The sequence below is a fragment of the Ipomoea nil genome, unplaced genomic scaffold (assembly GCF_001879475.1).
Source record: "Ipomoea nil cultivar Tokyo-kokei standard unplaced genomic scaffold, Asagao_1.1 scaffold0146, whole genome shotgun sequence".
In the NCBI taxonomy this organism is placed as follows: domain Eukaryota; kingdom Viridiplantae; phylum Streptophyta; class Magnoliopsida; order Solanales; family Convolvulaceae; genus Ipomoea; species Ipomoea nil.
Genome location: NW_017616574.1, coordinates 1,496,751 through 1,519,798, shown reverse-complemented (window position 1 = coordinate 1,519,798; position 23,048 = coordinate 1,496,751). Strand labels below are relative to the sequence as shown.

Sequence of the window (23,048 nt, the reverse complement as noted above, 5' to 3'; positions counted from 1 at the left end):
GACCACGAATGACCTCGCCTGGTCCCCCAACGAAATTTAACCCCTCTTACCCATCCCGTCAGCATCATTCTAAAGCAAGCTGAGGATATGTGAATAGTGGAGTTCCCGCCGGAGTGCATGAAGGTCTCCCCGAAAGGAGACCAAACAAAGCACTGCAGTTTTCATAGGTAACTCGGGCACGATACAGATGAATGTAACGTGCTGAAGAGGCAAATAGAAGAGCTCATCTAGTGATGGACAATTTTAATATAGTCCTCGCAAGTGCACGAATCAGTTGTAGTGATAGTGTGCAATAGCAAGGGTTGAACCCACAAAGAATTGATACTATGCAATTTATAAACTAAACTTAAGAAATAAATGACTTGATAATTCAAAGTACGGGAATAAAACGCCAATGATAATGATCAATTCAATTGCAAAATGATTAAATAAAACTCAAGAAGCTAAGTAAATAATTATCAGTCAAAATGGAAAAGCCTAAGATCGTGAATGAATGAATAACTATTACTATTCTGCATTTTATACTCTAATAAGTAATAGAGCCAAGATGAAACAATGCAACAAGATTCCCTGGGTAGACAAGTCAAAGTGAGAATCTTGATTTTATAAACTAAAATAAAATAACAATATAAAAATGCCAATGAATTCTAAAACTTGGAGTTTGCAAAATGCTAAAATCAATTGCAATTAGCAAAGTACTAATGAACTGTAAAATACTTAGGCAAATCCAATAAAACAAAGAATTAACAAATTAAAGAATAGGTAGAAATTCTTATGCCACGATGCTGCCACAATTGCAAATTAATTCATCCTGCTAGAACCTTGAGACTACCGACCAAAATAGTGCCTCCAGGAACAGAGATGCCTGAACTCCTGCTACGAATGGGAACTGACTGGAATAACTGCCAACGCTGCAGCCGTAACTGGAGTTCGCCGTACCAGCGATGCCACCGAAATTGGTCCGGGACGATTGATGATCGGAATTAAGCTGTTCACTGCCTCCGGAATTAGTCCGGAGTGAAATTGATGATGATGGACTTGATGCCTTCTACCCTCTATTTATAATCCTCAGTCCAATCGGAGCTGTACCTGACGTTGCTGCGTCTTCCTCCGATGCGGTCTCGTCCGAAGCTTCAGCTATTCATAAATAATCCTTAGTCCTTTGTTCCTAAATAATAATAATAATAATAATATAATAATAATAATAATAATAATAATAATAATAATAATAATAATAATAATAATAATAAACAACTTATTAGAGACCATATATAACTAATCTACACTTATTAAACTCCTACTGATCATGTACTTCTAAAACTAATTAATATTATCATTATTAAATTAGAATTAATGAATTATTGGACTGACAGAATTCAAATAATAAAACAAATTTAATAATTAAAACAAACCTAAAATTGAATACATTATCAAAGCTACTGATAGTGTTAATTGCCACGTAATGCGGTAATTAAATAAACACGAGACCAAATAAAGCAAGTAAATCTTTTATTGATCGAGGTGAAGGCCCTAAGTACAATCTAAATGGTTGCTCTGAGTACCGACTGACTGCGGTCGGGATTCTCTAACAACAACCTATCGATCGTCCAAAAGCCCCCCACACTGTTGCTATCGCGGGTATTTATAGCCGGAGACACAAATCCGGCCGTCCGGCATGCTTCCCACGTAGCAACCACGTGTCGCCTCCCCGGTTGCCCTGCCTGTCAACTCATGGAGCCGCCACGTGTCCCTCGTCAGCTCTCACGCTAAAGGGCTTCCGCTCGGTGGTCGACACTTCCACTCGGGTAACTCCCGGCCGGACCCCGACCGGGTTCTTCACAAGAAAACCCGACCTGTAACCTGTAAAGACAAGAAGAAAAGGACGAAGGCACACCGGTCGGGGTAACACTATGTCGGTCGGGGTATTCCCTACCAAGAGCCCCCCAGCCTGTGCCTTTTTTATCATCCGGGAAAAAACAGAACGGGATGAAGAAGCCCAACCGTCAGCCACCACACCGACCGGCCAGCTGTCATTCCCTTCCTTGCCACGTGTCGACGACTGCCGGCCTCTGCGACTGCAACGGTCGCCTCGAAGTCAGCAATGGTCACATCACGCAAGTGGACTGGTTTCCCGCCCAAATGCTTTCCTATAAATAGGCCCTTGAGGACTTCATTTGAACTTTCTCGAATCTTCTGATTCAATCGGTACACTCAGAGAGTCCCGAGCGAGCACCTCAGCGAATCAACCGAGCAAACCAACTTCAAGCTTTCGAAAGTCTTCCTGATCGGTAAGCTCTCTAGTCTCTTGCTTTGCTATTTACTTTACGTTTTCGCATAGCGGTAGGGTAAGACTAACCTCGACCCGACGTCCCGAGCCTTACTAATCCCGATCGACCTTTAGGTAGAAAGAATGTCGGACTCGGACAACCAGAATGTCTCGGTCGCAGAATACGACGATGAGGTCGTTCAACGACCACCACAAATCCCCGAGCGAGCCCCCGAGCAAAAAAGGTCATCGAGCTCGTCTGGGACGTCGGGGTCGAGCTCCATCGGATCGGGGAGCTCGAGCGAAGAGTGCGGGGAAAAGTCCACGAGCGGACGGAATTCCCCGGCCGAAGGCGTTAGGGAAACGCCTACGAGGGTAATTGGGGATTACCTTCAGGTCGAGGACTCCCTCATGGCCCCGATCACTTTCCCCTTCTCGGGCCTGCTCACCGCATTCCTGGGCTACTACCAGGTCGTGCCCGGACAGATCTGCCCGAACGCGCACCAGATGATCGCGTGCTTCCCCCAGATCTGCAGTCGGCACAACTTAGCCTGCACCATGGAATTGTTCAATTTTGTCTACCAGGTGAAGGTGTTGGCAGCCGCGTATGGGGGCGGATTCTTGATGACCCAGTCCCGAGCAGACATGTGCTCGATCGAGGGGCTGCCCGGGAATAACCGGGGGTGGAAGAACCGGATCTTCTCAGTGAAATACGATCCGTGGATCCTCCCGGTCGAGAGGGTCTGGAGTCAGCGCTTTCGAAAGCAAGTCATCCCAGTCGAGACTCAGGCCCTTAAGGACGCCGTGACCAAGATCTCAGGCGAGATCTACTGTAACACCCCAAATTTTCAAGACATTTAAAAACTTATAATAAAGGTAGAATCTTATTAAATCCCAAGATGAATACAAGCGTTCGGGGTGCTATGCCACACCTGGGCTAGAGAACCCAAGTGCACAGGCTAACTAACTAATATCCTCAAAGCGTAAATACGTAAATGTGGCACGCAGGCCAAAAAGGGAAACTATCTACTTCTAAGTTCTAGCGCACTCCAGTGACTTAATCTTCTGTGCCTGAAAGCCAAATATATCTGTTCAGCGAGAGATGCTGGTAACCCACTCCAACGCGTTGAAATACAATACATATAGAGATATATATAGATATACGAAAACCATTTTGAGCATGAAGATATATCCTACGAACTCTAGCTTTAAAACCGGGAATGACTCGACAGATAAGGCCAGACACAAGCAACAGTTATAACGAGCATATGCAGTTCACAACGGATAAGGCAGATAAGGCAAGCATAAACAATGATCATAACCCAACATGAACAATCCCCAATATAAATCCCAGAGTCACATCCCCCAAGACACTCGTAATCACAACACGTCCATGTCACAACACATAACACACTTTGTTGGCGCCACAGGACCAATCGCACGCCCATACATGAGGGTCAGCGCATATAGCTCTGACACGGCCCCGCAGCACCCTGCCCCGTATCGCAACACGGAGGGGTCGATCGCAACCGACCGATGAACCGCAGCTCATCATAGTGTTTGATCGCAACCAAACAGTGGACCGCAGCCCAAGAGGATGTCATCTGACCACAGCCAGGAAAAAGGACGAACCGCAGCTCGTATAGAAACGTTTGATCGCAACCAAACGGTGGACCGCAGCCCAAGAGTATCAATCTGACCGCAGCCAGCTTCTGAACCGCAGCTCGGGATAACCAATCCGATTGCAACCGAATTGGGGTAACACACACATAACACATAGCAAGCACATGCAACCCACATTACACATTAGGAAAGGGGAGAAAACGTATAACAAAACCTATGTGTGATCCATCACATACTAAGAATAGTCCTAAGGGGTTCATACTCCTTCCACCTAGGTCAACGGGATACCAATTCAACTAGCATGCAATACAATAGACTCATAAACCTACGAACGGTACCCGAAACATCAAACTAGACATAGGCACGATAAACGGAGTCCGTTGGGACACCACGGGGAAAGGGGAAACATCAAACGGGGAAGCCGGGATCCCAAGGTGGGGATGATTTTCCAGCGGGTAGCCGGTGGGTGGGGGCCACCCGCCGGCTGCCCGCCGGTTTCACTGTTCCGGGCAGCGGGTCGCCGGCGGGCAGCTGCCCGCCCGCCGGCTGCCCGCTGCCGGAGACGACTTCTCGGCCGTGGGTAGGTGGCGGGTCCCCTACCCCCCACTGACTCTTATCACACAATTACGCCCCGGGAACCGTTGTGGAACCCGAAACCATGCTTAGACACTTTACAACGCAATTAATAACAACACGTAGACAATTAACGGATCAAATACGAGAAACAAACGGCACATAACCTATCATGCTTTTCTAAATATAATCAACATCCAAACATGCGATTTCACCACCCGATAATCCAAGAATGATATCATACGATACAACCTAGGGTTCTAATCACTTTTATGTCCACAAGAATACGATTTGTCTTCTAATTGCAAGATTCGGTAAGAATAACTTATAAGCATCAAGAACGTCACACAATTATCAGGAACAACACATAATCATCAAGAACTCCATATAATCATCAAGAACTCCATAATTATCAAGAATCTCCCAATATCAAGATTATCAAGATCCCTCATGGGATCATCACATCAAACATCAACAATAATTATCATAACTCGCCAAACACAATAATATGGGGGAAACCCTAAGGGGGAATCATAACTATGAAAATAGGTTTTGTTGAGACATGGGTTACCTCTTAGCCTTAATTAATTCCTTGGCTATGAAGGATCTTTCTTTAAGCTTCCTTTGCTTTCTTGATTTCTCCTAAGGGGATTCTTGGAGCTCTTTTGGGGTGGTGGGGCGTTATTGCTGTGGGAAGTTCTAGGTGCCTCCTAAGTCCCCTATTTATATATTTAGGAGTCCTAATTAGGAACTAATATTATAGGCTTGCTGATTCTATTCCTTTTGGAACTAAGGGTTAGGTTTAGGGGTTGGGTTTATATATAAGGGCCCATGGACTATGGTGGGCCTTTTTCCCTAATTAATCATTATAATTCATTCTTTCTCTTGGGCTATTAATTAATTAATTAACTGGTTTTAGGACTCGTAACACGGGGTGTTACACTCTCCCCCCTTAACAGGAAGTTTCGTCCCCGAAGCTTGGCCCTTGGCGAAAGGTTTTCTTTTAGTTACCTGGAGTGAACAGCTCGGGATACCGCTCCTTCATTGTGTCCTTAAGTTCCCATGTTGCTTCCTTGGTCCCGTGGTTGGTCCAGAGGACTTTCACCATTTCTATGACTCGGTTCCGGGTATTTCTTGTCTTGGTGTCCAGGATTCTTACGGGTTTCTCTTCGTATACTAGTGACTCGTCGAGGTCTACGGTCTCGTGTCGGAGTACGTGGCTTGGATCGTGTATGTATTTCTTTAGTTGAGATACGTGGAACACGTTGTGTACTCGTTCTAGTTCGATGGGTAAGGCGAGGCGGTAGGCCAAGTTCCCGATTCTCTCTACGATTTCGTAAGGACCGATGAATCGGGGGCTGAGTTTTCCTTTTCTTCCGAACCTCATTAATCCTCGTGTGGGCGAGATCCTTAGCCAGATCTTGTCCCCGAGGTTGAATTCGGCTTGTTTCCTCTTCAGGTCGGCATAAGACTTCTGGCGGTCTTGGGCGGCCCTCATCCTTTCCTGGATGTGTTTGACCTTAGCTATGGTGTCTTGTAGGTATTGGGGGCCCAGTGTTACCGGGTTGACCATGTCTTCCCAACATAAGGGGGTTCTACATTTCTGACCATACAGTGCTTCGTAGGGTGCCATGCGAATGCTCACGTGGTAGCTGTTGTTGTATGAGAACTCGATGAGGTCTAGGTGTTCTTCCCATGTCCCTCGGAAGTCTAGCGTGCAGGCTCTTAGCATGTCCTCGAGGGTTTGGATGGTTCTCTCGGTTTGGCCGTCTGTCGTGGGGTGAAAGGCTGTGCTCAGTTTTAGTTGTGTCCCCAACGCCGATTGTAGCGATTTCCAGAATTGTGAGAGGAACCTGGAATCTCTATCGGACACAATGTTTCGGGGGACTCCGTGGTATTTCACTACTCGGCTTATGTAGGCTTGGGCTAGTTGCGTCATTGTCCATGTTTCCTTCATGGCAATGAATCGTGCCGTTTTGGTCAGCCGATCCACTATGACCCAGATTTTGTCATTGCCGGATCTTGTTGGGGGTAACCCTCCGACGAAGTCCATAGATATGGAATCCCATTTTCCTTGTGGTATTTCAAGGGGTTGTACGAGCCCCTTGGGCTTGCATCGTTCAGCCTTCACTCTTTGGCAATTCAGGCACCTGGCCACGAAATCTGCGATTTCCTTCTTCATGTTTGGCCACCAAAACGTTCTCCTTACGTCTTGGTATAACTTGTCACCCCCTGGGTGGACCGAATACGGGGAGTTGTGTCCTTCCTCCAAGATCCGTTGTTTCAAGTGAGGGTGCGTTGAGGGTACACACCACCTCCCTTTGTAACGGAGGCTACCGTCCGGGCGTGCTTCGAAGGGGCCTTCCTTCCCTTGGGTTAGGTCGTGGCGGATCTTATCTAGTTCCGGGTCCTGGTGTTGCCCTGCTTTGATCTCCTCGAAGAGGGCGGGTATGGCTTGCGTGTTGAGTAGGTAGGCATTGGGGCGGGTTTGTCCTTGCTCTATTATTTCCAAGTGTAGTTTTTGGAAGTCCTTGTACAGTTGGTCCGGTAGGACCCACGTGGTGTTGAGGGAATGGTTCGTCTTTCGGCTTAGGGCGTCTGCAACGACGTTGGCTTTTCCCTCGTGGTAATGGATGTCTAGGTCGTAGTCTTTTATGAGTTCTAGCCACCTTCGTTGTCTCATGTTTAGGTCCTTTTGGGTAAAGATGTACTTTAAGCTCTTATGGTCGGTGTAGATTTTGCATTGTACCCCGTATAGGTAGTGTCTCCAGATTTTTAGTGCGAAAACGATAACGGCTAGTTCGAGGTCATGGGTGGGGTAGTTTTCTTCGTGGGTTTTGAGTTGCCTGGATGCGTATGCTATTACTTTCCCTTTTTGCATCAGCACGCATCCCAACCCTTTCTTGGATGCATCGCTGTAGACCTCGAATTCTTCCGTTCCGGCGGGGATGGCTAGCACGGGCGCCGTGGTTAGCTTGTCCTTTAATTCTTGGAAGGCTGAAATGCAGTCGTTGTCCCATCGGAAGGGGGTTTCCTTTTTCATGAGTTTAATGAGGGGTTGGGCTATCTTGGTGAAGTCGGGTACAAACCTCCTGTAGTAACTGGCCAGGCCTAAGAAGCTTCGGACCTCCGAGAGTGAGCTTGGCGTGGTCCATTCTTCAACGGCGCGAATCTTAGCGGGGTCCACCCTGATCCCTTCTTTGGTTATTACGTGGCCCAAGAAGGCTACGCTGTCTTGCCAGAATTCGCACTTGGAGAATTTAGCGTAAAGTTAGTTTTCTCTGAGGGTTTGTAGTGCTATACGAAGTTGCTTCTCATGCTCTTCTTTATTTCGGGAGTAGACTAGGATGTCGTCAATGAACACAATGACGAAGTCATCCAGGTGAGGTCGGAATACTCGATTCATGAGGTCCATGAATATGGCGGGTGCGTTAGTGAGGCCGAAGGGCATTACGGTAAACTCGTAGTGGCCGTAACGCGTTCGGAAGGCCGTTTTCTGGATGTCCGGTTTGGCTACTTGGATTTGATGATATCCGGAACTCAGGTCGATCTTCGAGAATACCCCTGCCCCCTTAAGTTGGTCGAATAAGTCATCTATCCGGGGAAGGGGGTACCTATTCTTTATTGTGACTTGGTTGAGTTCCCTGTAGTCGATGCATAGGCGCATACTCCCATCCTTTTTCTTAACGAATAGTACCGGTGCTCCCCATGGGGAGGTGCTGGGTCGGATATAACCCTTATCTAGTAGTTCCTGGAGTTGTGTTTTCAGTTCTTTCATTTCCTTTGGTGCTAGTCTGTAGGGTAGTTTAGAGATCGGGGCGGCGCCCGGTGTGAGGTCTATGGTGAACTTGACCTCTCTGGCCGGGGGTGCCCCGGGGGTTTCGTCCGGAAAGACGTCGGTGAACTCGTTTACCACTGGGATGTCTCGTGGTTCGAGTACTTTGGCGTTGAGGTCTTCGACTGAGCATAAGAAGGCCTCGTTTCCTTGGCCCAGATACTTCTTAATTTTCATCATGTTTACAAGCTTGATCCCCGGATCCTGGCGGATACTGCGGTATGACACCCTCTTTCCGTTTGGTCCTCGTAGGACCACTTTCTGTTCTTCGCACAAGATTTGCGCTTGGAATTTCCCTAGCCAGTCCATGCCCAAGATTACTTGCACCCCATCCAGTTGGAACTGGATTAGGTTGCCGGGAAATTCTACTCCTTGAATGGTGATTATCACATGCTCGTACATGCGATCACATTTTATGATCTCGCCTGAGGCCACCTTGACTTGGAGCCGGACCTTGGTGCTGGCGTTAAGGTTGAGCTGGGCGGCGAATTCGGTTGCTATAAATGAGTTGGTAGCCCCCGAGTCAAATAGTATGGTGGCTGGGGTGGCGTGCACTAGGAAAGTTCCGGAGACTATGTTGCTATCTCCGACCCTGGCCTTGCTTAGGGTGATAATTCTCCCCTGGGCAGTCGGCGCGATGGCCTGGCCCAGTGGGGTGGTTTTGAGGTTTTTAGGCTCTTTGGTGGGAATTGGGCGACTTCTTTCGGGCTTCCTTTTATACCCCAGTTGCGTCCCTTGGGGCGGGTTCGTTACCTGTTGTAGTTGACACGCCTTGGCGTAGGCCTCTCCGAGGGATTTTGGTTCTTGGGCGGCCAAGGCCTTCTGGTGTTTGGGGTTAAGGCCTGCTAAGAATTTCCTGACCTTGATCCCCTCGGTGGATACTAGCTCGGGGGTGAGGCGAGCCAGTTGGCAGAACCGTTGGTAGTATTCTGAGACTGGGGCTATCCCTTGTCTTAGGTGGAGGAATTCCTCGCGTGTGGCGGCTTTCAGGTGGTTGGGGTAGAACCGTTCTCGTAACCGTGTTTTTAGGCCTTCCTAGTCGAATCCGGGGTCGTGTTCGTACGTAGGCCCCTCATGGGCCCACCAGATGTCGGCCTCGTGTCTGAAGTAGAAGGAGGCTATCCCGACTTGGCGGTGTTCGGGGCATTGGGTTGCCCTGAATACCCTGTCGAAGGTCTCAATCCATTCCTCGAGGGTCGTGGGGTCTTCGTCTCCCGAGAAGGTGGGCGGTTGGTGTGCCGAGACTTGGTGGTGGATTTCCAAGTTCTCGTTCGCTGGTAGCGGTTGGGGAATGACGGTACTTAGTGCCTGGGCGATTTGGGCAAGGCGTTGTAGATTCTGAGTCAGGAGTTCCTGAGTAGGGTGTCTTGGTGTTCCTGTCTGTTTCTTCTTGGGTGCCATCCTGGTGGTTAAAGATCGATATTATTTTGTGTTTTCACCTTGATGTAATAAGTGGAGGAGAGTTTCTTAATATTAGGGAGAGATGAAGTGAGGGGAGGTGATGTGTAGGTTTCTCAGTCTCACCACGCGTCCTAAGATTCCTGAGACCTATGTTCCTAAGTATCTAGAGTTCAAGCCTAATGTCCTAAAGTCTGGTCCTACGAGTCTTTCCCTAGGGTCAAACTTAGGCTCTGATACCAACTGTAACACCCCAGATTTTCAAGACATTTAAAAACTTATAATAAAGGTAGAATCTTATTAAATCCCAAGATGAATACAAGCGTTCGGGGTGCTATGCCACACCTGGGCTAGAGAACCCAAGTGCACAGGCTAACTAACTAATATCCTCAAAGCGTAAATACGTAAATGTGGCACGCAGGCCAAAAAGGGAAACTATCTACTTCTAAGTTCTAGCGCACTCCAGTGACTTAATCTTCTGTGCCTGAAAGCCAAATATATCTGTTCAGCGAGAGATGCTGGTAACCCACTCCAACGCGTTGAAATACAATACATATAGAGATATATATAGATATACGAAAACCATTTTGAGCATGAAGATATATCCTACGAACTCTAGCTTTAAAACCGGGAATGACTCGACAGATAAGGCCAGACACAAGCAACAGTTATAACGAGCATATGCAGTTCACAACGGATAAGGCAGATAAGGCAAGCATAAACAATGATCATAACCCAACATGAACAATCCCCAATATAAATCCCATAGTCACATCCCCCAAGACACTCGTAATCACAACACGTCCATGTCACAACACATAACACACTTTGTTGGCGCCACAGGACCAATCGCACGCCCATACATGAGGGTCAGCGCATATAGCTCTGACACGGCCCCGCAGCACCCTGCCCCGTATCGCAACACGGAGGGGTCGATCGCAACCGACCGATGAACCGCAGCTCATCATAGTGTTTGATCGCAACCAAACAGTGGACCGCAGCCCAAGAGGATGTCATCTGACCGCAGCCAGGAAAAAGGACGAACCGCAGCTCGTATAGAAACGTTTGATCGCAACCAAACGGTGGACCGCAGCCCAAGAGTATCAATCTGACCGCAGCCAGCTTCTGAACCGCAGCTCGGGATAACCAATCCGATTGCAACCGAATTGGGGTAACACACACATAACACATAGCAAGCACATGCAACCCACATTACACATTAGGAAAGGGGAGAAAACGTATAACAAAACCTATGTGTGATCCATCACATACTAAGAATAGTCCTAAGGGGTTCATACTCCTTCCACCTAGGTCAACGGGATACCAATTCAACTAGCATGCAATACAATAGACTCATAAACCTACGAACGGTACCCGAAACATCAAACTAGACATAGGCACGATAAACGGAGTCCGTTGGGACACCACGGGGAAAGGGGAAACATCAAACGGGGAAGCCGGGATCCCAAGGTGGGGATGATTTTCCAGCGGGTAGCCGGTGGGTGGGGGCCACCCGCCGGCTGCCCGCCGGTTTCACTGTTCCGGGCAGCGGGTCGCCGGCGGGCAGCTGCCCGCCCGCCGGCTGCCCGCTGCCGGAGACGACTTCTCGGCCGTGGGTAGGTGGCGGGTCCCCTACCCCCCACTGACTCTTATCACACAATTACGCCCCGGGAACCGTTGTGGAACCCGAAACCATGCTTAGACACTTTACAACGCAATTAATAACAACACGTAGACAATTAACGGATCAAATACGAGAAACAAACGGCACATAACCTATCATGCTTTTCTAAATATAATCAACATCCAAACATGCGATTTCACCACCCGATAATCCAAGAATGATATCATACGATACAACCTAGGGTTCTAATCACTTTTATGTCCACAAGAATACGATTTGTCTTCTAATTGCAAGATTCGGTAAGAATAACTTATAAGCATCAAGAACGTCACACAATTATCAGGAACAACACATAATCATCAAGAACTCCATATAATCATCAAGAACTCCATAATTATCAAGAATCTCCCAATATCAAGATTATCAAGATCCCTCATGGGATCATCACATCAAACATCAACAATAATTATAATAACTCGCCAAACACAATAATATGGGGGAAACCCTAAGGGGGAATCATAACTATGAAAATAGGTTTTGTTGAGACATGGGTTACCTCTTAGCCTTAATTAATTCCTTGGCTATGAAGGATCCGTCTTTAAGCTTCCTTTGCTTTCTTGATTTCTCCTAAGGGGATTCTTGGAGCTCTTTTGGGGTGGTGGGGCGTTATTGCTGTGGGAAGTTCTAGGTGCCTCCTAAGTCCCCTATTTATAAATTTAGGAGTCCTAATTAGGAACTAATATTATAGGCTTGCTGATTCTATTCCTTTTGGAACTAAGGGATAGGTTTAGGGGTTGGGTTTATATATAAGGGCCCATGGACTATGGTGGGCCTTTTTCCTTAATTAATCATTATAATTCAATCTTTCTCTTGGGCTATTAATTAGTTAATTAACTGGTTTTAGGACTTGTAACACGGGGTGTTACATCTACGAATACCGGATCTTCAAAACGCCCGAGTGCTACAAAGCGGCCCAGCTACCCGATCCGGTCTACGATCTGACCGAGAAATACAAGCCCAAGCCGGCGGGCGTAACAATTGCAAGGATGCCCGCTTGGGGCAAACGGCCGGGAAAAGGTCTAACACTAACCATTCCTCCCGAACTTAACATCCCGAACGTCTTTTAATCCGATCTAACCCTCTCTTCTTTTTGTATGCAGAAATGGACGGTTTTGAAAACGATAACACCCCTCTACCCCTGGTGGCCAAGATCTCACTTGGCAAGAAGAAGCCAAAGACCAAGCCAGCCGGGGAAAAGGCGGTCGGGGAAAAGGACATCGCGATGGCCCGATCAGTGGGCGCCTCAACCATCACGACGCCAAAGGTTATGTGGTGGACGCGTCTGATGTCCTTGTTGCCCGAGTGGCAGTCGCCAAGGGCAAAGAAAAGGTGCCCGAGAAGGGCGTGACCGGGAGTGGCGGCCTGAAGCGTCGACGGGAGCAGCGAAGCCCGAGCCCCTCGACCGGGGAAGCAAGGACGGCTCGTCCATACTTGCCCGGATAGGCAACGCCGGGCCTGCCAAGGAAGATTTGGGGAAGCTGACCCCGACCCAGGTGGCCGAGAAGATCGGCTACGACCTGGCTGAGGTAAACGTTTCCTTCTCTTAATTTTTTATGCAAGTAAACCCATTCGGGCTAATCTCGATCGTATGTGCCTTGCAGATTTCCCGAGCGACCCAGCTGCTACAACGGCGAGCCCTACAAGCCAACGAGGCCGCCGCTCTGAAAAAGGTCGCCAACCGGCTTCTACAAGAAATCAAGGACCTCCAGGCGGAATTGACAAAAGCCAAGGAGGACCTGAGGAAGAGCCGGGAGGACCGGGAGCTGTCCGACAAGGTCGCTCAATAGGCGATCGGGGAGGTTGCCGAACTAAAGACGGCCATCAAAAAGGCGACCGGGGAAGCCGCAGAATTTGAGAGCCCGGTTGACTAATCCGGGCAAATTAGCCCGATTCCTTTTCCAAGAGCGCGAATCGGGCACCAAGTTCCTCAAGGCAGCTCGGGACACGCCGGTCGGTGAGGAGCTGATCTGGTCATTCGGGCGTTGGGCTTTCAAAGCCGGTCAAAGGAAAATGCGCGAGAAGACGCAAAAGATGATGGAACAGGCGCTTGAAGGGGAAGACCTTCAGTTGGTCTTGACCACACTTCCTCCAGACCTTCCCGACCCCGGTCCTGCTCCGTTCGACCCCAAAGATGATACGCCCGAGCCGAGCGGTACTGTTGCGGCCACCCCGAGCAAAACGGAGCCTTCGAAGAAGTGATAGACTTAGCTTCTTCGTTTTGTAATGAAACTGATCGGGAGCCCGGTCCCGTGTTGTACCGGGCAGGCTTTACATTAATAAAATTAATTTTTTGTCCAACTTGCATCAGTCGTCTTTGTTGCACTTTTACTTTCAATTACACATGCGCCGAACACCTAACGCTCGACCTCACGGCCTTATGGCCCGGTCATGCATTTTCTGACACACTCACTGCCCGACCCTTCGGCCTCCTGGCCCGGTCGTGCCTCATATAATTTGTTCGACATCCGACCCCTCGGCCTTATGGCCTGGTCATGCGTCTTCTGATCGGTCTGATGCCCAACCTCGTGGCCTTACGACCCAGTCGTGCATCTTTCGACCGGAATTTCGACGTTGTGCTGGCCTGCCCGGTCAGGTTTACCCGATCTCCTGGCCTTGTCGAATTTTTTGAAAACTAGTAAGCCTCTTCGGTCGGGGTGTTCCCGAGCGACGGACCTACAACACTTCCTCCATCCTAGCCCCCACACTATTGTGCCCCCGAGGCACGAGTTGGTGCGATAGTGGAAATAAGTTGGACGGATCGGGGAATTATGCTGGGAGCTCTGGCTTTCCCGATCGGTGGCGTGACCCAAATGTCCGCCGAAGAGAAGCGCATGTGACCGGTCGATGGACTCGCCCAGTTGAGGTGACGTGATGTTGACTTGACCTGCGTTTAACGAAGGTAATGGGAAAATAATCGATCGGGCCGCCGTGTGCAAACGGTCGAGCAATCACCGATCGTATATACATTAAACTTACCCGCTCGTAGGCGATTGACGAAATATTTACAATCCAAAAACAAATGACGACCAAGGCCAACTCGCAGGTCGAGCCCCCATTTCATCTAAAATTACAAAAAATAGGCTAATGCCTAAACATAACGAGGTCCTCGGAATTCCAAGTCCCCTGGATTACCCGACCGGTCGTTGTCTCCAGTCGGTATGTTCCCGGCCGCACCACTGCGCTGATGATGTACGGCCCTTCCCAATTTTGATCTAGCTTCCCACCTTCCAAAGGTTGACTGGCTTCCCTTCGACGTAGAACGTAATCTCCCACCTGAAAATATAGAGGGTTGACCCGAATGTCCTTTGAACTCTTGACTCTCTTCTGGTACTCAGCCATACGCCGAGCGGTTAGCTCTCTCTTTTCCTCGACCCCATCGAGATCCACGACCATCGAGTGTTCATTCTCCTCTGCATTGTAAGTTCGTTCTCGGTCGTTCGGTTTCCAAGCCTCGATCGGGAGTCGGGCTTCTGCTCCGTAGACAAGGGCGAAAGGGGTTTCCAAAGTAGCCTCTCTCGGGGTCGTCCGATAAGTCCACAAAACATATGGTAACTCATCGGCCCAACTACGACCTGTCGAGTGTAGCTTCTTTTTCAGACCTTCCAAAATCGTTCGATTGGCATTCTCCACTTGTCTATTTCCCTGCAGGTAAGCCACTGACGACCAGACGTGAGTCGTCCCGATCGTGGCCAAAAAGTTCTGGAAATACTGGCTTACGAATTGGCGGCCATTGTCGCTGATGAGATGCACGGGCACACCAAAGCGGGAAATCACATTGCGCCATAGGAACCGAGCGCACTGCTGAGAGGTGATCGTGGCCAACGGCTCGGCTTCAATCCACATGGAAAAATAATCAATGGCGACAATTACAAACTTTCTCCGACTGGAGAGTTCAGGGAAGGGTCCCAAAATGTCTACCCCCCACCTAGCGAAGGAAATTGCAGTCGTGACCGGTTGGTAAACGGTAGCCGGTCGTCCAGGCATCCGGGCAAATAATTGAAACGTCTCACATTCCCGAGCTAACTTCTCACAGTCTAGCTGGAGGGACGGCCAATAATACCCGATCAGTATGATTCGACGAGCTAAGGATCGGCCTCCTTGATGTGAAGAACAAATGCCGAGTGCAATTCCTTCATGACCAAATCGGCCTCAAATGCGGTCAAGCAACGCATAAGAGGGCCTCCATACGACCGCCTGTAGAGACGACCGTCCAAAACTTGTAACCTCGGGGCTCTAAGCTTTGCCTTCCGAGCACGTTGAGGGTCGTCTGGGAGTCGACCGTGCTCAAGGAAGTCCTTCAGATCGGTGATCCAATTATCTTCTACCGGTTGGATTGGATTAACCGGCAGACGGTGGATGCTGTGCCTCGGGATCACCAGAGTCCGAGCGATCTTCGACATGTGTTCCGGGGCATCTTGAGCCAATTTGGACAAGATGTCCGCATCGGCATTATCCAACCGGGGTATGTGCCGGACGGTATACCCCCGGAACTGGGTGAGCTTCTCCATGGCCAGGTCTCGGTATAACTGTAATCGTTCTCCGTTCACTTCGTAATCCCCGAGAACCTGCCCGACCACGAGCGCGGAATCCGTTTTAGCTCGAATGTAATCAGCCCCCAAGTCCCGAGCACACTGTAGGCCGTTGACAAAGGCTTCGTACTCGGCTTCATTATTGGTCGGATGGAATTGATACATAAGGGCAAAGTAGACCTTGAATCCCTCCGGGCTCGTGACAACCACTCCTCCTCCTGCCCCTTTTTTACTGCTCGACCCATCAGTAGCCAACGACCACCACTCAGCCTCGGGATCCGCGACCTCGGGGGGTCGGGTATCCCGGGCGGTGCACTCGACCAAGAAATCTGCAAGGGCTTGACCTTTGATAGCGGGTCTCGGAGGACTGGCCCACTTGACTGGGCAACCAGATGATGAAGCAGTTCGGAGGACTGGCCCGATCGGCTGATCGGTCAAAACGCGAATTGCTCGACCTTGGAAGTAGGGAGCCAACTTCTTCGCGGCAATGTACAAGGCATAGACGACCTTCTCTAGCCGGGAGTACCGGAGCTCGGGACCATGTAGCACGTGGCTTACATAGTACAGCGGTCGCTGGACCCCTTCCGGATCGGTTCGGCACAATACTGCGCTTACTGCTCGATCGGATACGGCGAGGTATACGTCTAGCTCTTCCCCGAGCTCAGGCTTCGACAGAACTATTGGTGACATAAGATACTCCTTCAGCTCGTCGAAAGCCGCTCGGCATTCGTCGTCCAGACGAACCCGTTGACTTTACGCAATACCTTAAAGAAAGGTAAAGCGCGCTCGGCTAATTTAGAGAGAAACCGGCTGAGAGCTGCCAACCGACCGGTCAATTGCTGGACTTCCCGAACGGTTGAAGGTGGTTGCATGTCCAGAATCGCTTTAACTTTGGCCGGGTTTGGCTCGATTCCCCTTTTAGTCATCATGTAGCCGAGGAACTTCCCGGTCTGAACCGCAAATGTGCACTTGGTCGGGTTCAGCCGCAACTGGTACTTCCTCATGATCTGGAAGCACTCCCGGAGATCCCGAGTGTGGTCAGATCGGTCCCGACTCTTGACCAGCATATCATCAATATACGCCTCTATCGTTCGGCCTAGCAGATCGGCGAAGAGCATATTGACCATCCTCTGATGCGTCGCTCCCGCGTTGCGGAGGCCTAACGGCATCACTCGGTAGCAATACAGCCCGTCCGGGGTCACGAAGGCTGTTTTGCTCTCATCTTCATGGTGCATCATTATTTGATGATATCCTTTGAATGCATCCATGAAGCTCATCAACTCGGCCCCGGCCGTCTCGTCGGCCATTTGGTGTATGCTCGGTAGCGGATACGGGTCGAGCGGACAGGCCTTGTTGAGGTCGGTGAAGTCAATGCACATCCTCCAAACTGGGGGCTTAGGAACAAGAACGATGTAGGCCACCCACTCGGGATAAATTACCGGTCGGATGTGCTCGATCGCCGCCATTTTCTTGACCTCTTCTCTGACAAACTCGCAGTGATCGGATGAGAGGTGCCGGGTCTTCTGCACGACCGGTTTTGCTACGGGATCAACGGCCAGCTTATGACAAATCACCGTCCGGTCGATCCCAGGCATGTCTTCGGGTCCCCACGCAAAGATGTCGGCAAATTCTCGGAGTATTGCCAAAACTCCCACTCGGAGCTCGGGGGTGAGGGCCCGGCCTATCTTTATTTTCCTGTCCGGTCGGTCCTCGGATAGGGGAACTTCTTCTATTTCCTCGGAAGGCTCGGGTTGTTCCTTCCGGTCTTTAGATTCCTCCTTGGCGATCGTGTTCACCTGGGAAGACGAACCAGAGTCACGTCTATTGACCGCTCGGGTGTAACACTTCCGAGCGGATTGGACATCGCCTCGGACCACGCCGACCCCATTGGGGGTGGGAAATTTCATGCACAGGTGAGGCATTGAAATTATCCCACCGATCTTCATGATGGCGGGTCGGCCCAAGATAATGTTGTGGACGCAATGGAGGTTGACCACAACGAACTCCAGCTCCGTCTTGATCGACTTCGGGGAAGTGCCGATCTCTACTGGGAGCATTATTTTTCCCTCGGGGTAAATAAGAGCCCCGGTAAATCCCGACAGTGGTACACCGACCAGAGTCAGCTCCTTCCTGTCAAGCCCAAGCTTCTGAAACACGTCCAGATAAAGGACGTTGACACTGCTCCCAGTGTCCACCATAACCCTCTGGACGTCCGTCCCTTTGACATCGATCGTGACCACGAGTGCCTCCATACCGTGGTCACCGCTGCTAGGCTGATCCTCGAGGGTGAAGGTTATGGGTTCCATTTTTTGCCTCTTCCTGGTGTCCCGGGAATCCACTACTGCGACCGGGCAGTTATCCCTCTGTCGGGAAGCATCCTCCAATCCACCAAAAATTACGTGGATGGTCGGCTTTCTTGCCGGTCGGCTGCTTGATGGGGGGTTAGGGTCCCGCCGGTCATCTCGACGATCATCCCTACAATCATCTCTCCGGTCCTGACCTGACCAATCGGAGCGTCCTTCACGATCAGAGCGATCGGAACGGTGATGAGAGTGCCGGTGGTCTCTCCGATCGGTATTTTTCTTCGTGTCTTCTCTCTTCCCCACACACTTGTCCAACTTCCCAAGATTGAGCAAATCCTCCAATAGTTGGCGCAAGTAGGTACACTCTTCAGTGTCATGCCCGGCACACCGATGGTAAGCACAGTGCTTACTCTTGTCTGGGCCGTCTTAATCGGGATAGGGGAGTTTGATGAGATTGCAGGACTGGGCGTACTGCATGGCCTCCGCTGCGGATCGGTTCAGGGCCGTGAACTTACCAGGCCTGGTGCGGGGATCGGGGATGGTCGTCACCCGATCGATGTTCCGCCCGGCCGGCCGGTTTACGGGACAAAGACCCGACCTCCTGCGAGTGTTTCATGGCGTTCGCCTCGTCGGCGTTGGCATAGTCTGTGACCCTTCGAAGGGCCTCTTCATATGTGGCCGGTGGGTGTAGAATGAAGTCCTGGTATAAGTAACCCGATCGGAGGGAAATATGGAGCATGTGGGTGGCGGTGGCGTCGTCCATTGGCTCGATTTCCCCGACCGCCGCCTTCCACTTGACGAGGAAATCGGTCAAGCTCTCGCCTTCAAGTTGCTTGGCCTTCTCCAAGTACATATAGGGCTTCCTCACCACCTTAGAGGTGATGAACTTCCTCACGAACTTGATCGGCAAGGTGTTGAAATTAGCAATTGAACCCGGCTACAAAGTTCGGAACCATTCCGCCGCCCGACCGGTGAGCGTGGAGTAAAAAGTCCTGCACATTACGGCGTCTGATACGCCATTCATTATCATGTTGCCGTAGAAATCGTTGACATGGACCTCAGTGTAACACCCCGAAATTTTAAAACTTTTAAAGACTTATATAATAAAGGTATTCTCTTATTAAATCCCAAACAGAGCATTGTTGAACATAAAGGTACGGGGTGCTATGCCACACCTGAGCTGGAGAACTCAGATGCACAGGCTAACTAACTAAATTTCGTAATAATGTAAATGGCACGCAGGCCGAAAGGGAAACTATCTACACTACGCCTCGAATCTCTAGCGCGCTCCAGTGAAAGCCAAATATATCTGTTCAGCGAGAGATGCTGGTAACCCACTCCAACGCGTTGAAATACATTACATATATATATATATATATATATATATATATATATATATATATATATATATATATATATATATATATATATATACGAAAACTATTTTGAAGCATGAAGATATATCCTACGAAACTCTAGCTTTTAAAACGGGGATAGACTCAACAGATAGGGCTAAGCACAGACAGCAGTTATACCAAGCATATACAGTTTACAACAGGCAAGACATATAAGATAAGCACAGTTAATAATCATAACCCAACACATACGATCCCCGGTACAAATCCCATAGTCTCATCCACAAGATACTCATAACAACAACTCATCCATACTTCATCACATAGCACACTTTGTTGGCGCCACAGGACCAATCGCATGCCCATACATGAGGGTCAGCGCATATAGTTCTGACACGGCCCCGCAGCACCCTGCCCCATCTCACACTACGGAGGGGTCGATCGCAACCGACCGATGAGCCGCAGCTCTATATAATCTTTATATACTTGACCGGTCTTTACCAGCCTGGTTAACACTTGGGATGGTTCTCAACCCATTCAACTGCCCGTATAGTGGACCTTAGTCCTATATAATATTTATATACCTGACCGGTTTCTACCAGCCTGGTTAACAGTTGGGATGGTTATCAACCCATTCAACTGCCCGTATAGTGGATCTTAGTCCTATATAATATTTATATACCTGACCGGTGTCTACCAGCCTGGTTAACAATTGGGATGGTTCTCAACCCATTCAACTGCCCGTATAGTGGACCTTAGTCCTATATAATATTTATATACCTGACCGGTCTCTACCAGCCTGGTTAACAATTGGGATGGTTCTCAACCCATTCAACTGCCCGTATAGTGGACCTTAGTCCTATATAATATTTATATACCTGACCAGTCTCTACCAGCCTGGTTAACAGTTGGGATGGTTCTCAACCCATTCAACTGCCCGTATAGTGGACCTTAGTCCTATATAATATTTATATACCTGACCGGTCTCTACCAGCCTGGTTGACAACTGGTATAGTTCTCAGCCCACCCGACTGCCCGTATAGCCCGATTGATCTCAACCAAATCGGGGTAACATGCACACATAACACATAGCAAGCACATGCAACCCACATTAACACATTGGGAAGGGGGAGAAAACGTATAACAAAACCTATGCGTGATCCTTCACATTCTAAGAATACTCCTAAGGGGTTCATGCTTCTTTCACCTAGGTCAACGGGATACCAATTCAACTAGCATGCAATATATAAGACTCATACGACCTACGAACGGTACCCGAAAATCAAACTAGACATAGGCACGATAGACGGAGTCCGTTGGGAAACCACGGGGGTCGGGGAAACATCAAACGGGGAAGCCAAGATCCCCAATTGGGGTGCAAACCAGCGGGTAGCCGGTGGGTAAGGGTTCACCCGCCGGCGGCAGCTATTCCGGGCAGCGGGTGCCCGGCGGGCAGCTGCCCGCTGCCGGCGTTGCCCAAGAAGGCCGCGGGTAGGTAGCGGGTCACCTACCCCCACCTACCCCCCACTGACTCTTTATCATCAAAAACGCCCCTGGAACCTTTGTGGAACCCGAAACCATGCTTAGACACTTTCGAACGCAATTGATAACGCGCGTAGACAATTAACGGATCAAAATCAAGAAACAAATGGCACATAACCTATCATGCTTTTCTAAACATAATAAACACCCAATCATGCGAAATCCCACCGAATATACCAAGAATAATACCATACGAATTCCACGATATAACCTAGGGTTCTAATTATTTTTAAATCAACAAGAACACAATTCATCTTCCAAAATCAAGATTCGGTAGGAATATCATATAACTATCAAGAACCTCATATAATCATTAAGAACATCAAGAACACCATATAATTATCAAGAACCTTTCATCATCAAGATCACCCATGGAAATCATCCCACCAATCATCAATAATAATATCACAAATCATCAATACACAATAATATGGGGAAATCCTAAGAGGGGAATCATAGCTACGAAAATAGGTTTTGTTGAGACATGGGTTACCTCTTAGCCTTAATTAATTCCTTGGCTATGAAGGGTCTTTCTTTAAGCCTTCTTCTTTCTTGATTTCTCCTAAGGGGATTCTTGGAACTTCTTGTGTGGTGAGAGATTATGGTGGTGAAAGATCTAGGTGCCTCCTATATCCCTATTTATATATTTAAGACTCCTAATTAGGGTCTGAATGGTATGAGTTTACTAATTCTATTCCTTATAGGACTACGGGCTTATTTTAGGGATAAGGGTCCATAGTCCATAGTGGACCATATTAATTAATTAAAGGGAATCCTAATCGTAGTCTGAATAGTAAAAGGCCTACTTCCTTTATTCCTAATAGATAACTAGGTCTAGGATTCCTAATTAGAATATGAATAGTAAAGGGTTTACTTTCTTTATTCCTAATAGGCTTAGGACTCTAATTTAGGCAAGGGTCCACGGTTCATGGTGGACTTTATTAATTAATTTAAAGGAAACCTAACCGAATTAAATCATATTTAATTATTATTAACGGGATTAATTAAATAATTAATCCGGGATTGAAGGCCGTAACACGGGGTGTTACACTCTCCCCCCCTTACGAGAAGCTTCGTCCCCGAAGCTTGGAAATCATTGCGGGGGTAACGCGTCCAAAGTAGTACGGTGGTCCTATAGCGAAAGCATTCTACGGGGAAACTGTATAATTGTATGTTTATGTGTGCTGGGTTTTTGGGAACGATTAGGTGTAAAGGGCTAAGAGAGTGGGTTTCAAACCTGAGGACAAAGTGAATTTAGGAATTAGGATCAAAGTTTTCAAGGTTGCAACTTAGGGTGCGAGGTTGCCACCTTGTATGGAATCGTTAAAATAGGGGATCAAGAGTGTGGTTGAAGGGTAGAAAGGGTTTTGAAATAAGGAGGGGGCCGATTTCCCGAGGGAGGGAAGGGAATTCGGCTAGGATGGGTTAAGGGTTCTCGATCTTCAAGTGACTATTCTGGTTTGATGCTTTGATTACGACGTATTGACGAACTGATGATCCTTCTTCCTTGGTGTTGGCACTTGCTTGACTTTAAGATCCTTGTTAGACCTTGCTTCCCAGGCTAAGGTTTCATCCTTCTCCCCTATCTTGAGGGAATCTCCCGTGATGATTTAACACTTACTTCTTTAATGCGTCCAAGGTCTTGACCAAGTTTGGTCAACTAAGCCAATCTCTTAGGGCGCACTTCCCAAATTCTTCCCAAAGTTTCTTGGGAGTCGGTAAACTTTGGGTTGATTTTCCCTTCTTATTGAATTTCATCTCCTCTTTAGTGAATGAAATTCTTAGTAAGACTTCATGTAACACCCCGTGTTACGGCCCCAAAAATCATTTAATTAATTAATCAATAGCCCAAGAGAAAGAATAAATCATAATGATTAATTAGGGAAAAAGGCCCACCATAGTCCATGGGCCCTCATATATAAACCCAATCCTTAGTTCCA

The 23,048-nt window shown here is 48.6% G+C and overlaps 1 long non-coding RNA gene across 1 annotated transcript; it reads right to left on the bottom strand.

Annotated features, from left to right (window-relative positions):
• Positions 1-246: 246 nt before the first annotated feature.
• On the bottom strand, positions 247-22,084 carry LOC109174701. The gene is made up of 3 exons (XR_002053154.1): positions 22,075-22,084; positions 14,345-14,350; positions 247-345 (listed from the first exon to the last, which is right to left on the bottom strand). It is a non-coding gene; the product is annotated as an uncharacterized LOC109174701 (long non-coding RNA).
• Positions 22,085-23,048: the final 964 nt, after the last annotated feature.